Source organism: Rattus norvegicus, chromosome 11 (assembly GCF_036323735.1).
Source record: "Rattus norvegicus strain BN/NHsdMcwi chromosome 11, GRCr8, whole genome shotgun sequence".
Taxonomy (NCBI): Eukaryota; Metazoa; Chordata; class Mammalia; order Rodentia; family Muridae; genus Rattus; species Rattus norvegicus.
In genome coordinates, this window is record NC_086029.1 from 26,338,630 (window position 1) to 26,354,777 (window position 16,148).

Genomic DNA, 16,148 nt, shown 5'->3' on the forward strand with positions numbered 1-16,148 from the left:
CCATACTAATCTTTTAAAAATAGAACATTAGTTCTGCCTTTCTCAAGAACTTGAAAAGTCTCTCACCATCAACACTGTACAGATCCTACATTCGAAGTCTTGCTGCCTTCATTTTCAGATCTCAAGTGATCAGGTAATCAAAAAACGCAAAATAAAAAGATTTTAATGGATTAGTCCTTCTGCAACTTAGTCCTCTGCTTTCTTCCTTGAAAAATCTCCTATTAGACGAATTAAGCCTTGTATTGAAGTACGTAAAGCATGACGCATTCCCTGATGTCGGCAGGGACTACAGGGAGTAAGTTTCTGTGTAAGGCAGAAGCAATGGAATCCTTCAATAATGACCAGCAACAGAGTCAAAGTGACTATCTGGCTGGAGTTTCCAGAAGTGTGGCCACTTGGCAACATACAGAAGAGGGGGATTCTGTCTGGAATGAAAATATATTTAAAACATTACATGGTAGGGGTTTTCAAATAATCAACTCATATTCATGGTTATGGAATGTTTGTTTATTATTTCTTGCTTCCTGCACACTCTAGAACTCAGTGTTCCCTCTGTCCATGAAAAGCCCAATCTTTTTAATTTTTTTCATGCAAACTCTACAAGTATTTAGATGGAGGAGTGTATCATCCACAATCTGCTGACATCTGTTGGATTTTCCTCACGAGCAAACAAAAGAGGCTTCAAGATCATTTTCAGCAGAACTGCACGTGCCGCTCACACTGTGTGATTTCTGTGTCTGTACAAGGATGCATTCCTTCCAGCTGTAGAAAATTTTAGTTTCATATTTGGTTACCCATCTGATAATAAAACATTCTAGAGGCTAAGTGTAAAGAAGAGTATATCTGGAACAAAACTGTTCATTGAACAAAAAAATTATTTTTTAGAGTTTATATCATGTATCTTTTATGTGAATTGCTTCCGGAGAAGTTAATTTCCTTTAGTGTACTGGATTTAAAATACCATGTGTACATATTTATAAAACTCTGCTTACAGAAATAACTACTTGGCTTCCTACTGAGTGTTTAACATTGATTTCTACAATTCCCTATTATAAAATGTCTCCTAGGATCCTTAACTACTCTTTTAATATTTTCCTTAAAAATCAAAATTTTAGTGTCTGGATTATGTTCTTCAGGGACACTATTTTGTGCGCAGAATGTAATGTTAGTGTTGTCCACCTGGATGCCCTTTGTGAGGCACCCGCAGAGGACCTGGAGCCTGGGCTTACTGCCCACAAGTATGTTTTCTGTACTTCTGAGTTCTTGGCTTGGATCTAAGGGTGCTGTGTACACCTGCAGACCAATGCGATCAGAAGCCCCTCAGCTGAATGCCATCGTCATGTTGGTTAAGTTCTTTAACTTGATTGATCTTTTTGTCTCTTTAAACAAGGCATGCTTCTAAGGAAAAGGGGGAGTATCCTTCTACTCTAAATATTCATAAACTTTATTTTAATCCTACACTTAAAATAAAACACAAAATGTCTTTCAAAAGAAGTACCATTCAAAAATGAATTAATTGATATTTCTGGGCCTTAAAATGTAAATATCTGTTGTAATATACAGTTTTCCTTGTTATCATATTATTTTTAAGAACAATCTTAGGTTGACAGAAACGTGGGCAGAAAATACAGTGTTCCCAAGTAATCTTTCTCCGTGCCTGCCATTTCAGTTTTCCCATGATGGGCTGTGTGCAGTCGTGACACATTATTATTAACAAAAGAGTCCCTGGTTTACATGAGAGTTCACTGTCTGGGTTGTACATCTTATCGTTTTGACAGATGTATAATGACATATCCACAGTTATAGTGTTATGCGGAAGAGTTTTATCCTGCTGAAGAGTCACTCGGTTCCACCTATTCTTTCCCACTCTCCTGCAACCCATGGCAGCCACTGATCTTTTGGCTGTCTCTATAGTTTCGCCCTTCCAGAATGCCATACAGTTGAGATCACTGAGAACTATAAGTCAGAGATGTATTAAGCTGCTCTAAACAGCCAGTGTTGAGCCTATGAGGCTTTTTCCTATCAATATTTTTTACTTAATGATGATGTAAAATTAAGTTTCATGATATCTATTCATAGCTCTTTTCATATCTTTTCGTTGAATTTACCATCATTTGATAAATTGATTTTATTTTAAGGTTTAAATAATTTGTTTTCACTTTTTGTGCGTTGGTCTTCTGCCTGCATGTATGTCTGTGAGAAGATGTTGGATCCCCGGGAACTGGTTAAAAACAGTTGTGAACTTTAAGACAACATCTTACTACACATATACCCCAGGCTGTCCTGGAACTACCTATGCAAAATAGTCTTGCTTTAACCTCATAGAGATTTGCCTGTTCCTGCCTCCCCAGTGCTGACTTTAATGGCCAACTTTATGATACATTAATGGTAAAGAAATGTTGTACATGTGTATTAGTATGTGAAGTTTAAACTTTTCCTGTGCTGTTTTGTCTTTGTCTTTGAGACATGTCAGCCTATGTAGGATAACCTTAAACCCTTGAACCTCCTTGTTAATGCCTCCAAAATGACACTGGGAAAGACCTCACACTTCACAGTTGATTTCTTGACAGCTGACTACTGCTTTCTGATATTAGTAATGGAGTCCTACAGATACTAAAACGCAGATTCGCTACCCTCAGTTTCCTATGATAAAAGAAAGACTTTTAGGGCTGTTGAGATGACTCATCATGCGAAACTGCCTGCCATCCAAGCCTACTTCTGAGTTTGATCCAGAAGTTCATGATGGAAGGTGCATCTCAAATGTTGTTCTCCAACATCCACATACAGACTACACACACGCCCGGCATACACATATCTGCATTCACATGCACACATAGACATATGCCCACAAGCAAACATATCACGCACATCACACATATATGAGTAACAATAATTTCTAACAGATAGAAATTAAGAAAAAAACCCTGTTGATAATATCATCCTGAGTGAGGTAACCCAATCACAGAAAAACACACATGGTATGCACTCATTGATAAGTGGCTATTAGCCCAAATGCTTGAATTCCCCTAGATGCCTAGAACAAATGAAACTCAAGACGGATGATCAAAATGTGAATGCTTCACTCCTTCTTTAAAAGGGGAACAAGAATACCCTTGGCAGGGAATAGAGAGGCAAAGATTAAAACAGAGACAGAAGGAACACCCATTCAGAGCCTGCCCCACATGTGGCCCATACATATACAGCCACCCAATTAGACAAGATGGATGAAGCAAAGAAGTGCAGGCCGACAGGAGCCGGATGTAGATCACTCCTGAGAGACACAGCCAGAATACAGCAAACACATAGGCGAATGCCAGCAGCAAACCACTGAACTGAGAATAGGACCCCCGTTGAAGGAATCAGAGAAAGAACTGGAAGAGCTTGAAGGGACTCGAGACCCCATATGAACAACAATGCCAAGCAACCAGAGCTTCCAGGGACTAAGCCACTACCTAAAGACTATACATGGACTGACCCTGGACTCTGACCTCATAGGTAGCAATTAATATCCTAGTAAGAGCACCAGTGGAACGGGAAGCCCTGGGTCCTGCTAAGACTGAACCCCCAGTGAACTAGACTGTTGGGGGAGGGCGGCAATGGGGGGAGGATGGAAAGGGGAACACCCATAAGGAAGGGGAGGGGGGAGGGGAATGTTTGCCCGGAAACCGGGAAAGGGAATAACACTCGAAATGTATATAAGAAATACTCAAGTTAAAAAAAAAGATTAAAAAAAAGATAAAAAAATAAAAAATATAAAAAAATAATTGTAAAATATTTACATATAAATATGGACTGAAAAGTGCATAGAGCATAATAAGGTTTATATTTCAAAATAAGCCCTCCTCTCCTGAGAGGCTCTGCCAGAGCCTTACTGATACAGAGAGGATGCTCGCGGCCAATCTTCAGACTGAGCACGGAGACCCCAATGGAGGAGTGAGAGAAAGGACTGAAGGAGCTGAAAGGGTTTGCATCACTATAGGAAGAACAACAATATCAACCAACCAGATGTCCCAGAGCTCCCAGGGACTAAATCACCAATCAAAGAGTATACATGGAGGGACCCATGGCTCCAGAGGATGCAGCAGAGGATGGCCTTGTCTGGCATTAATAGGAAGTGAGGCCCTTGGTCCTGTGAAGGCTCATTTCCCCAGTGTAGGAAAATGCCAGGGTACTGAGGTGGGAGTGTGTGGATGGGAATGAAAGCTTCTTCACAGAAGCAGGGGGAGGAGGGATGGTGATGAGAGGGGTCGAGGAGGGGATAACATTTGAAATGTAAATACATAAAATATCCAATAAAAATGTGGTACTGAAAATTTTTTTGATACAATAAAGAATAAATTATAGGATTGTGGGTCCCATGTCTGCTCAGCCACAGAGCATGGCCACTTGGGGAGGCAGAACTTGGGAAGTTTGACTGTGCTTCTCCCACAGCCAAGGTGAGTCTAGGCTCGAAGTGGAAGAGTGCAGTCTGAGGTGCTGGACAGCACGGGCTGGTTCCGTGTCTGCCAGCCTACAATTGTCTGTTTCTCAGGCTCTTGGATATCCATGGGCCTTTAGGAGTTATGGAAGAGCTGAGAGTGGAGTCTGGGCCCCACTGGCTGGGTTTACCCCAGGGCTGGGGGAAAAAGGACAGCTCAGGCTAGTCCCATGGGGAGAGTCCTTGGCTTGATGGTGGCAGACTTGGTGGTGATCATTGCTGGGAGCACAGACAGGCCTTCAAAGGGAGACTAGATGGCGTGTCTGTAGGGGAAGGCCTTCCTTATGGCTCCACATCCCACAGTTCTGAATCATTTGGAATGTTTGGGAAGGAAGGCTTCTTGTCTATGCCCTTCCAGCCTCTAGGCACTTCATTAGCATGGAGATTTCTGTCTTGAGCCTACATAACCAAAGATCACATTTCTTTTCCTATTGTCTTGGTCTGAGGTGTTAGGGATGCCTCATCTACTTGTAGAAGGGCTTGGGACATTGTCCTCAGGTGAATGATGGCCACAAATCTACAGGTGAGGATCAGGCTACCTCTCATGGCCACAGCCCCACAGTAAATGATATGACATTCTGCAGTGGGTGGTTTGAAAGCTCGAGTGAAGTGGCCATTGGCTGCTTCCCTGATTAGGCCTGGGGTAGCAGGTGGGAGATTAGAAACGCAATTAAACTGAGGGCAGATTCAGGGTGCTGAGCATGGAGAAGGTAACCAGGCAACTAAGTTTAGGGTAGATTTAGAGGTGTTGAGCTGGGAGTGAATGTAAGGGCACTTTAGCTTCAGGAAGCGTAGAAGTGCCAGGCCACTGAGCTAAAAAAGCATATTGAAAATATGCTAGTGTGTGTGTGTGTGTGTGTCTGTGTGTGTGTGTGTCTGTGTGTGTCTGTGTGTGTGTGTGTCTGTGTGTGTGTGTGTGTGTGTGTGTGTGTGTGTGTGTGTGTTTCTTTCATCCCTGGATCTAAGGGAACTAGGGCCATGTCTGGTAGAGTAGTCCATTCATATCTTAAAGCAGGACAGTAGAAATTACACACTACAACTTTCTAAATTCAAATTAATAAGACTATTTCATTAAGATGGATGATACTATTTAGCTGAAACTAAATGCCACTTGTAACATAGAGACAAGACTACCATGAACTATTATATAAAGTATTAAAAATGTGCATATTGATTGCCATACGACCCTGGTAGCAGTACCTCATGTCTCTTATCCTAGCACTCAAAAGGCAGAGGCAGGAGACTCTCTGTGAGGCTGAGACCAGCCTGGTCTATAGAGTGAGTTCCACGACAGCCAGGGCTATGCAGAGAAAATCAGTCTCAAACATATAAACCAACAAGCAAACACCAAAATTCTATCAATCATTCAAACAAACAAACAACAAACAAACAAACACAAAACAATTATGTAATACTCAAATAAAGCAAGTTGTCTCTATCTTCTCAAACATATAAAATGCCCTCTTTCAGAAAACTTACTTTAAAACTTTGCAAAGAACATTTATATTTAAGAAAACAATGGATGACTCAAATTCTAGAAACTTAACATACTCAAGTATTCTTCCAAACACAGAGTATTGAATACTTTCTCCTTAAATATTCTTAAAGTGATATCAGTAATCGAATGCCATGCATTTCCTTACTTAATTTCCAGGGGTTATTAATTGGCAAATCTGGAATTCAAATTCAAATATGTCAGGCATATTAAGATGCCAAGAGAAAAGTCCTAAACCACTGAAAGTCTAAAGGACAGCACGAGAGTCTCTAACTTTGACAATCCTTCGACATACCATCTTGTTAGGATGACACGCGTACTTACAATGCCTAACCTTAGGGGAATACACAATGACTAGCAGATTTCCTCTTTCTAAAGAAAGACATCTAATGTATTTTGGAGTAAATAATTAAACAGGATGGCATTTGAACTCTTGTTTTGGGGATGAAAATATGGAAATACTCAGTCACTCTCAAGGAATATGTAGAGCCTACTGTATATAGAGATCAAGGATAAAGCAACATCTGCCTACACACAACCTAATTCTAAATGTTTACAGAACCGAGACCACCCTATTTCTCTTAAGGCAGAAATAGAATGCCAATTTCTCCAACCGCTCCATGACAACCTACTCATACCTCTTCTAAGAATAATGATGAGGCTCAGAGCTTGGGACTAGGACCACACAATTCCAAGCCAGGATCCATATTGATATATTTAAGGTAAATACAGCATTTCTCAGCACGTGAAACTTACAGACTTGAACTAAAGTTTGTGGCTTGTTCGGAATGCCTTATCACTTGTTAGACAAACACTAACTAATAAATGCCTTTCTTGGTTGAAGGTGAAATGTTTTAAAAGTTGCTCTTACCTACTTTTTCCTCTGGAGAATTTACCATACATATTTCTTTAAGCATAACATGGTCCAACTCACCCTTTCCTGGTTGTCAATAACAAGTTAGGTAATAAAGTGTTTAGGAATCACAGACACATTTAAATCAAACGTAAATCTGCCTATGTCTTTGACAGAAAAAAACTGTTTCCTCCCAGGAGATATCTTGTAAAAACTCAAAGTTCAGCTATAATCAAAGCGTGCATTCTCTCTAAAGTATTTGTTTGAATTAAGCTCATTGCCTACCCAATAATATTGTTTCTTGGTAGCCCTAGAACATTTTAGGAGACTTAAGATAGTTCTTTGGAGTTTCATGAGAAAGCAAAGTAAAATGTTCATTGTTGAGTAAAAAATCAGCTGAGTTCCCATGATGCATGTTTCATTAATAACACCCATGATTAGAACTCTTTTAGAAACAGTGCCCAATACCTACCTATTTAAACTGTCTCCTCCTGTAAAAGCATCTTTTGTATAATCCAGGACTGAACCAAGCATAGCCATAAACTCAACTATGCTTTTTTGTGTATGTGGTCACACAACTTCAGGATGAAATTTCCTATAATCATCTCCTCTAGCCTTACCTACCAACACACACACACACACACACACACACACACACACACACACACACACACACACACCATTTTAGATGTAACATACAAGGAAAAATTTGTGATATTATCATTTGTTCCTAAGAAAGCACAAACTCTTTAAAAAGAACTTTGATTTTTGTCTTTTCTTTTTATTCAGCAGAAAGGAAATTTCAAGTTTTAAAGGTAGGAGCTATCTGACTACATTTAATTACTCTTTGAATATATTAATAGAACAACATTCTTCACTGGCTAGTTTTAATTGTCAATTTTACACAATCTGTACTCATCTCGGACAAGGGACATTGGCTGATGCCCTTATCTGTGGGAAATGTTCTAGGTTGCTGACTGATGGAAGGATGCCCAGCCTACATTGGACAGGACTGTCTCTTGGCAGGATAGTGGTGCCTAGACTGTGTAAGAAAGCTAGCTGAATAGAAGAAGGGAGAAATTCAGAAAACAGTGTTCTTCCACACTTTCTGCTTCAATTCCTGCCTTTGTGTCCTTGCCCTGCTAGAGTCCCTGTTCTGACTGTCCACAACCTATAGGATGAGAAAATAAACACTTCCTCCTCAAGTTGGATTTGGTCATTATATTTATCACAGAAACAAAAAATAAACCATTTAAGAATCTTATAAATTTAACTTACTTCTTAAAAGTCAGTAGAGAAAAATCGTCCTAAAGTATGACTTAATAGTAAATGTTTGAAATGAATATTCCAGTTAGCCTAGTGCCTTACTAACTGAAAGGACCATAATGTATTTTTACATATCAGAGCTGTTGGTTCACTTAAGTTTCTAATTTAATAATTAAAAAAGGCAAGATTCATCTATTATACCTATGTCAAGGTTCTTTGCATTTAAAAAATACTGTGGTGCCATTTAAAATGTGAATATGTAAATGTATGTGATCAAATATGTGTGAATATATGTGTGTGAATGTATATATATATATATATATATATATATATATATATATAAACACATAGTTGCCTTCACATGCATATGATTCATCTCATGGTAGGCAGTTACTAACATGGTAATTGTTAGAAAAATAATATTCCTACTTAAGCTAGTTATAGGGTTAAACATCAAACTTCCTCCGACCTACCCCCACCCCACCCAAAAAAAAGGCAGCAGAAAATGGCAGAGCGGCAGAGCGTCTTCTGTTCCTGGCTCAGAACAGAAGCCATTATGTTTGGCAGTGTCTGACTCTCCATTGTATTCGCACACCCTCATCCTATGGAGGGTTGAGCTAAATGAACCAGTATGTTAATTATGTGCTCTGGGAGCACAAAGAAGAAATAAAGCAGTTATTACCTTCCCGAGATTCTCAGGTAATGAGACCTGCTTCTGGAAGTAGGTGGCACAGGACCAGAATCTATCATGACAATGAGCTTTGCAGTAAAACGCACAGAATTAATTTGTTAATGAAAATCCTCCACTGGTTCTCTGCGTCACATCCACCTGACACATGTCACTGGGCAATGTCATTACCAGTTAACCAGCACAAGGTCTTTGGAACAGATGGTATAGCCATGCCTTTTCAGAACTGAGACCAGCTAATTCAGCCACCCCCAACCCATACCATGAAAAGGAAATAAAGTAAAATTGGCTCCATGTCACTCAAACATGACAGTACTTTGGATTTTCCCCCATGATGTTTTTTAGCCTTGAGGCAGATATGACAGGCGCCTTATTAAATTCCAAAAATAAATGTGGAACAAGAAGGCAGTGCATTCCAATGAGACATCCAACTTGTTAAAATGCAAGACACATAAAACTTGGCTCATTTTATTTTTAGTGATCATCCTCATCATTTAAATCAAAATGGAAATTCAATAATTTTTAACATAAGCCAAGTAAAAATAGTTCAAAGATACCTGCTTTTGTTCAATAAAAATGGCTATTCAATTGCTCCCAAATCCTTAAACTGGAGTGTTCTAAGATGTCTCCATCAATGTCTGGATTTTAAGCTAAGGAATATAGAATAAAATTGATAAATCACTTCTCACTCTACACTGTAGCACCATCCATTCTACTTTTAAGAGTTCCTTGCATAAACCCACTAATATTTAGGGATCCCTCCTCTGTGCATCCCAAGAATTCTCCTGTTTTAAAGAAAGGGGTGTGGGGGGCAAGTTTTATTTCTCAAGTTAACATGCTACCTAGTTGCTAAGTTTCATTTCCAATATATTTCCTTGTATTTAATCCCCTTCTCCATGTCATCATAGGCAGCCAATTTTACTGTAGGTCTTGTTCATCACATGCTCATAGAGATGTGATATTTTTAAGTAGATGTTTATTTTAAAAAGTTTCTATTTACATCCATCTAATCCGTACCACCCAACCCAAGACTTTGCCCATATTTGTAACTGGATTATGATGCTTAACAGAACACAGCCAGTTGCACACATAATTTTGCAGTTGCTCTTGCTTCTTCACTGTTCTACCATGGCCTCACTTTAGTTATGTTTCCTCTTTGTAGTAACACCATACCCAACAACAACAACGTAAACAAGGAAGGCTAACCTGTATCTCAGTTTGGGTGTCAGGACCGCATAGCAGAAAGAAAATGAGGCAGCTGTACACCGTGCACACATGGTCAGTAGGGACAGAGGAACCAATGCTTGGTTATTTTCCCTCTTTCTGTTCAGTCTAGAATGTTGGTCTAGAATAGAATGATGACCAGGGTGAGTATTCCCACTTCAGTTAAACTTGTTGGAAATGACTTCACAGACACTAGAGGCTTCCAACTCCTGTCAGGGTGATAATCATTATCCAGTACCCAGAGTCTGGCGGTGTAACCGAGAACATCCTGTCTAGGCTGATATATTTTGTTTCCAAGTTGGTGGATTGTTTAGGAAGGGTTGAGAGGTGTGGACTTGATGGCAGATGTATGTCAGTGTGTATTGGCTTTGAGGTTTCAGAAGCCTGTGCCATTTCCTGTCTTGCTCTCTCTCTCAGCCTGCTTTCTGGGGATCAGAATGCCTACATACTACAATGCTTTACAGCTTGATGGCCATTGTGTTCCCACCGTTAAGGCTATGCAGTAACCCTATGAAACTACAAGACCCCAATCAAATATTTTCTTTTAAATGCTGTTCTACTTGAAGTCATTTGACATAGCAATAGGAACCTAACAAAAAACTGAAATATTCAAAGAACTTTGATACAAAACATCAAAAGAAATTCTGTACTGAAGTTTCAAAATGTATACATCATATACTATGAAAAACACAAAATTTCAGGATCTTATCATTTACCCATAGTAGCACATCCCTGGGGTGTGGCCCAGTTTCAGGAACAATGTTAGACAGATGTCTACATCCCATACCCAAGAGTAGTGAGATACTCAACTTAGAGCTGATAGCATGTATGGTATACTTACATTCATACATGAACTACAGGCAAATACAGAGTGCTGTGAGTCAGAGAAATCATCGCCCCTAGGGAAGATATCACCAAAACTGGCTATCCAACAGCAAAGGTTAATCCATGATAATGCATATAGGCAATATTGTCCAGATGTATATAACATGGAAAAATGACCGAATTTGAAAGAAAACAGAAGTGGATGTACGGAGGATCTTAAAAAGAAGAAAGAATAGGAAGAAGTCATGTAACTATAATCTCAAAACTAAAAGAAAAATTACATTAGCATATTCCTTATACGCATATATATACACTCCAAAGGCAGCTTGCAGAAATCAACTGTCTCTACTCTGTAGGTCCTGGAACTACATACAACAGTTTGACAGGCTTGGAGACAATTACCTTTATTCCCTGAACTGTCTCAACCAAACCAAAAGTATTATCTAATATACACACAAACACACACACACACACACACACACACACACACACACACAATTTGTGACAATACTAGTGTTTGGTCTCTTGTACTTTATCGAGAAGGCCCAAGACCACATATCTTCAATGCTAGAATTTCACACAGTACTGACATACCTAAAATAAAAGTGGAGGAGACTGCTCAAGTCACATATACAGTGTTTTGCAACATGTTGAAACAATTGCTCCTCAAACTTTCCAACGTAAGATAGATAATCACATAACACTTTAAGCAGAAGCAGGGTACAATCAGCAGTTATGATCTAAACAATGATTCCAAAGACTAATGTTAGCTCTCCTTATTTTTGCCCAGGGCTGTTGTCCTAAATAAAGTTTCTTACAAAAGGAGCAAATTAATATTTCACAATATGGTCAGATATGTTCTGAACTGTGTTGTGCAAACTATTGTTATTTCTAGCAAAAGAAATATGGTTGAAGCCAGATTAGAGAGACAAGGGAGTCATTGCTAGCTCTAATTAGAATTTCTTCATTGTGACTATTACAACATCCAAGATCAAGAAACCTGAAAAAGACAAGTTCGATCAGGTATTAGGGGTCTTATTCTTTCTTTTCAACCTTACCACCCTCTACTGCACTCGCCTCCACTCTCACCTCCTCTACTCCTCCTCTCCCTCATTTTTTTCCTATTAGTATTCTCTTGTCAAATTCTTGTGAAACAAAGAGACAACTTATGCTCAGGATGACTAACAGATCATGTATACAGTCTTTATTAGACATGAAGAAAGTATTAGACTTCCACATCGAAGCAAAATAAACGCATAATATCATGACATCATCAACTACCCAGGACATGGTTGCCTACAACTTTAATCCCAGCACTCAAAGAGGCAGAGACAGGCAGCTTTCATGACATTCAAGGCCAGCATGATTGACGTAGTGAATTTCAGGACTAGAAGGAACTGTGAGCAGCTGCTCTTTCCTCTGTCTTAGGCAGAAGTCAACATGTGACAGATTCTTGCTTCCCCCTTCCTTCCATGCTTTCTCCCATTTCTGTTTAAGTTCAGCTAGAACTCTGTGCTGTGAAGAACATTTGTTGTTTATCCTACCCTCTTAGAAAGCCAAGCCACTGCTGCAGTCATGTTCTGTCTAGAGCACAGCTGATGCAAAGGAATTCGGTTCAGCAAGATTCAAAGTGGAATATACTCATATAACAACACGTCTTTTACATCTGACTCAAATTACTCTATCTTTATCATTACTCCTTCCGGTAGAAGGTATTCAAATAGAATAAACACACACACACACACACACACACACACAACTTTTTGTTGAAACTTGGTTGTGCTTACTTTTTTAAGTATTAAAATGAATGAACGAATAAATGAATGAATGAATGAATATCTTCAAGGAAGGGTGCTGCTATCTCTTTGTCTACAGTCCATGATTTGGTCTTTTGGGTTACATTCTCTACTGTGTTCTATGATCTCACTTTCTGAGATAGATATAAATATACCTAATTTGATTTGAAATGCGTGGATCTTTAACACCAGTAGCCTGGGCCAGTGTGATCCATAAGACGACACACACTTCCATACAGACTTACTTCTTTCTTAGCAGTATAAAAACAAAAGAGTCAAAGAAAGTTGCTGTAAGAAAAAGCTGTATTTTCACATGTTGATAAAACACAGGCAAAGTGCAGTATTTCACTGTTTGAGCCTGGTAAATATGATGTTTATGATCAAATCTCCTAGTAATATGAAATAAATCTGCTCACCAGTCACTGCCATCACTGTCACTCTGACTCTTTCTTTTGTGCCCGTGGTGTTTGAGATGCTAGACCCACAAGGAAAGGGTTGACATAAGTGGGTGATCTTCTCCTGATGCTTGGGTAGCTTCCTAGTATTGATTAATCATAGCTCAGTGGTGGGGAAGCCCTGCATTGGAGATCAGAAGATTGATGGTATGATACAAGCTCGGCCTCTCTTTATTTCCTTTAACAGCTTGCCAAACTGACTTGTCCATTCTCCAATTCTCTCCTCTGTCATTAGGGATCTCCACATCCTATTTGATAGCCAAGCAGATAGTTCTCCCTTCTTTTGATTACTAGTGTCATCTTTCCAGAAAGGTGACAGAAAGATACTTAATGTGCTAAGTTTTATTGAAGATAATGTTATCATTAAGCCCCAGAAACTTAATCTGAATGAAGTAAGTCATATAAAATTAGCATCAGCTGACTATTTACTATAATTAGTTCACCCTTTTCTTTGTGTAGTGGTGAGTTGAGCTATAATATAATATAGTATGGTATAATATAATATAATATAATATAATATAATATAATATAATATAATATAATATGGTATAAGAAAAATGTGTGAGGTTCCATGGTACTTTATGTTCATCAGATAGTAGCAACGGCACAACTAGAACTTGATTTGTAAGTAGAATTACTAGAATGGTTATTGTAATGTAGCATTAGAGATTTTTTAAAGTTTAGTCTAATCTTTTAACTATGTGTATTGTATATGGCTGTGGATAGGTCTGTGAATGTGAGTGTAGGTCCTTGCAGAGGCCAGAGGCATTTGCCTCCCTTAGGTATTGAGATCCAAGCTGTTAACAATGGATTACCATGGTTGCTGGGAACTCTCTGGAACCTCCAAAGGAGCCTTTAATTGCCCAGCCATCTCTACAGCCAGCCCTATGCTCTATAACAAACCATCACGTGGGTATCTGATTCAGTTTCTTAAGAGTAAGAAACTACCCTGAGAGAATGAACCTAGCTCTCCAAAAACCAATTATGATACTTTGATTTTTTTTATTTTGTTTTTATTTACATGTATGAAAAGGCCAGGAAGGGTGTCAGATTTGTGGATCTGCAGTTCCAGGAAGTTGTCTCTTAGCTGCCCAATGTGGGTGATGGGAACTGAACTCAGGTCCTTTGAAAGAGCAGCAAAGATATTTAATGAGACATCTCTCCAGCCTCATCTTTGAGACTTTGATATTGCTAACCATGAATAAATTTGGTGAATTTATCTCCCTATAGACTGTCAAGATATAAACAATGGTCAAGAGTTTGAAAAACTGCAAAGAATAAAAGGAAATACCAAAATATCCTTTTTGTGAAAAATACAGCATTTTAAAGTAAATACACAACTTCATTTACTCATTAAAACTGTTTATCAAGTTATTCATGTGGAGTTATTTTCATTTGAATACTTGTGTCTGTCAATCATTCCCAATCAATCTCATATTCATCAGGAAAAAATAAAAGTCAAAGAAAAGTTATAAATACATATGTTGCTGTAATTTTAAATCACTGGATTTCAGCTGGGTGTGGTGTTGTATGCTTGATAACTCAAGTTTCTACAGAAGTAAGATCATGAGACCAGGCTAATCCAGTGAAGCCCTATCTTAGAAAGACTCATGTAGGAGAATATAAAACCTAATGTTTGCTTCTTGACTGGCTATACCTTACATTTAATTGGTGAATTTGTAAAAGGCCGACTTTGAGAGTAAGGTGGTCCTTCCTGGCATAAATTCCTATGTCTTTATTTTCCAAAATGTCCTCTAAAATACCATTTCTTTGTCCAGGCTCTCCTCCTAATTTTGTGATGAGATGAACTGAAAAGAACGAACAGCCTAAGAGAGTAGCTAGAAGGTAATTTATTTCCAATCAAGTTTACTATTGTTTATCTCATAAGATAAAACTGACTACAGGTGGAAAGAGAAGGCAGTGTTTCATCTATGTAGACAATAGTTTGACCAGAAGTTGTGATAAGGAAGTCCAGAGGGACTGAGAATGGCTTCTTTGGTCTATTTACACATGCTTGTTGGAAGCACCTGATTAGATGATTCTGTCTCTCTCTTGCTATTTTTCTTTCCAAAGCCTCACTCTATTCTGCATCATGTTCTCAACTAGGAACTCCAATTCGTTGACTCATTGTGCTTTTTCCAATTTTTTCTGTTGTATATTAGTAAGTCCCTGAGTTGATTTTGCTTCCTCTTCTTTGCTTTCTCGGTTGGGCAGGTTGTCTCTGGTAGAAGTTATTAGCACTCAATCTAACAATATTATTTTATCTGTCACTTCTTCCTGTCTGTTAATTACTATCTATTCCTTTACAAGCTATTTTCTCATTAAACTCACTCATTCAAAACTGTAAGTAAACCAGGACTTGTGCAATCCTATCATTCATCATCCAAAAACAGCTGATGTCTGAATTTCAGGTTAGCCTGGTCTACAGAGGGAGTTCAAGGCTCAAGGTCAGTCAGGGTTACAAATTGAAACCCTCTTCCAAACAACAAGCCAATAGAAAACAAACATACTTCTCTCATGACTCATTCTCTGGATTGTACAATTATTGACTCCCTAATTTTTTTCAAAAATAAAATAAAATAAATAGCCAGTCTAGTGTTTATTTTATTTTGTTTCAATTTCATGCCAGGAGGAGGAGGAGTGTACCATTAGATTGCACATCCTTTTTGCACGTCAGTCCATGTTATTTTCCTGTTGTAGCTTTCCCTTTGAGCAGCTAGTCACCACTAAGTATGGTGGTCTTCCCTAAAGCCAGTCAATGCATATAAAACATAATCAAATGATTGACTGCTTTAAGAACATCGAGAAAAATCATGAAAATGTTTGAAATATCAGCTCATTTTACAATAGATGAATAGACATCATATATATATGTATATGTATATATATATGTATATATATATATATATATGATCCGCAATATTTAAGTATGATGCAACCATCAGAAACCCCCAGGATTAAAGTCACGTGATTGCCTCCCTTGACACTGACATCACTCACCTTGCCATTAATGAACCAATCTCAAAAATCCCTTACCAATAACCACAAAAGCCCAAACACTGAGAAGAT

General features: G+C 38.5%; 1 protein-coding gene across 37 annotated transcripts in view; it reads right to left on the reverse strand.

The window, feature by feature from the left end:
• Positions 1-16,148, reverse strand: part of Robo2 (roundabout guidance receptor 2) — a 1,567,832-nt gene that overhangs the window by 322,711 nt on the left and 1,228,973 nt on the right. The window lies entirely within an intron of this gene.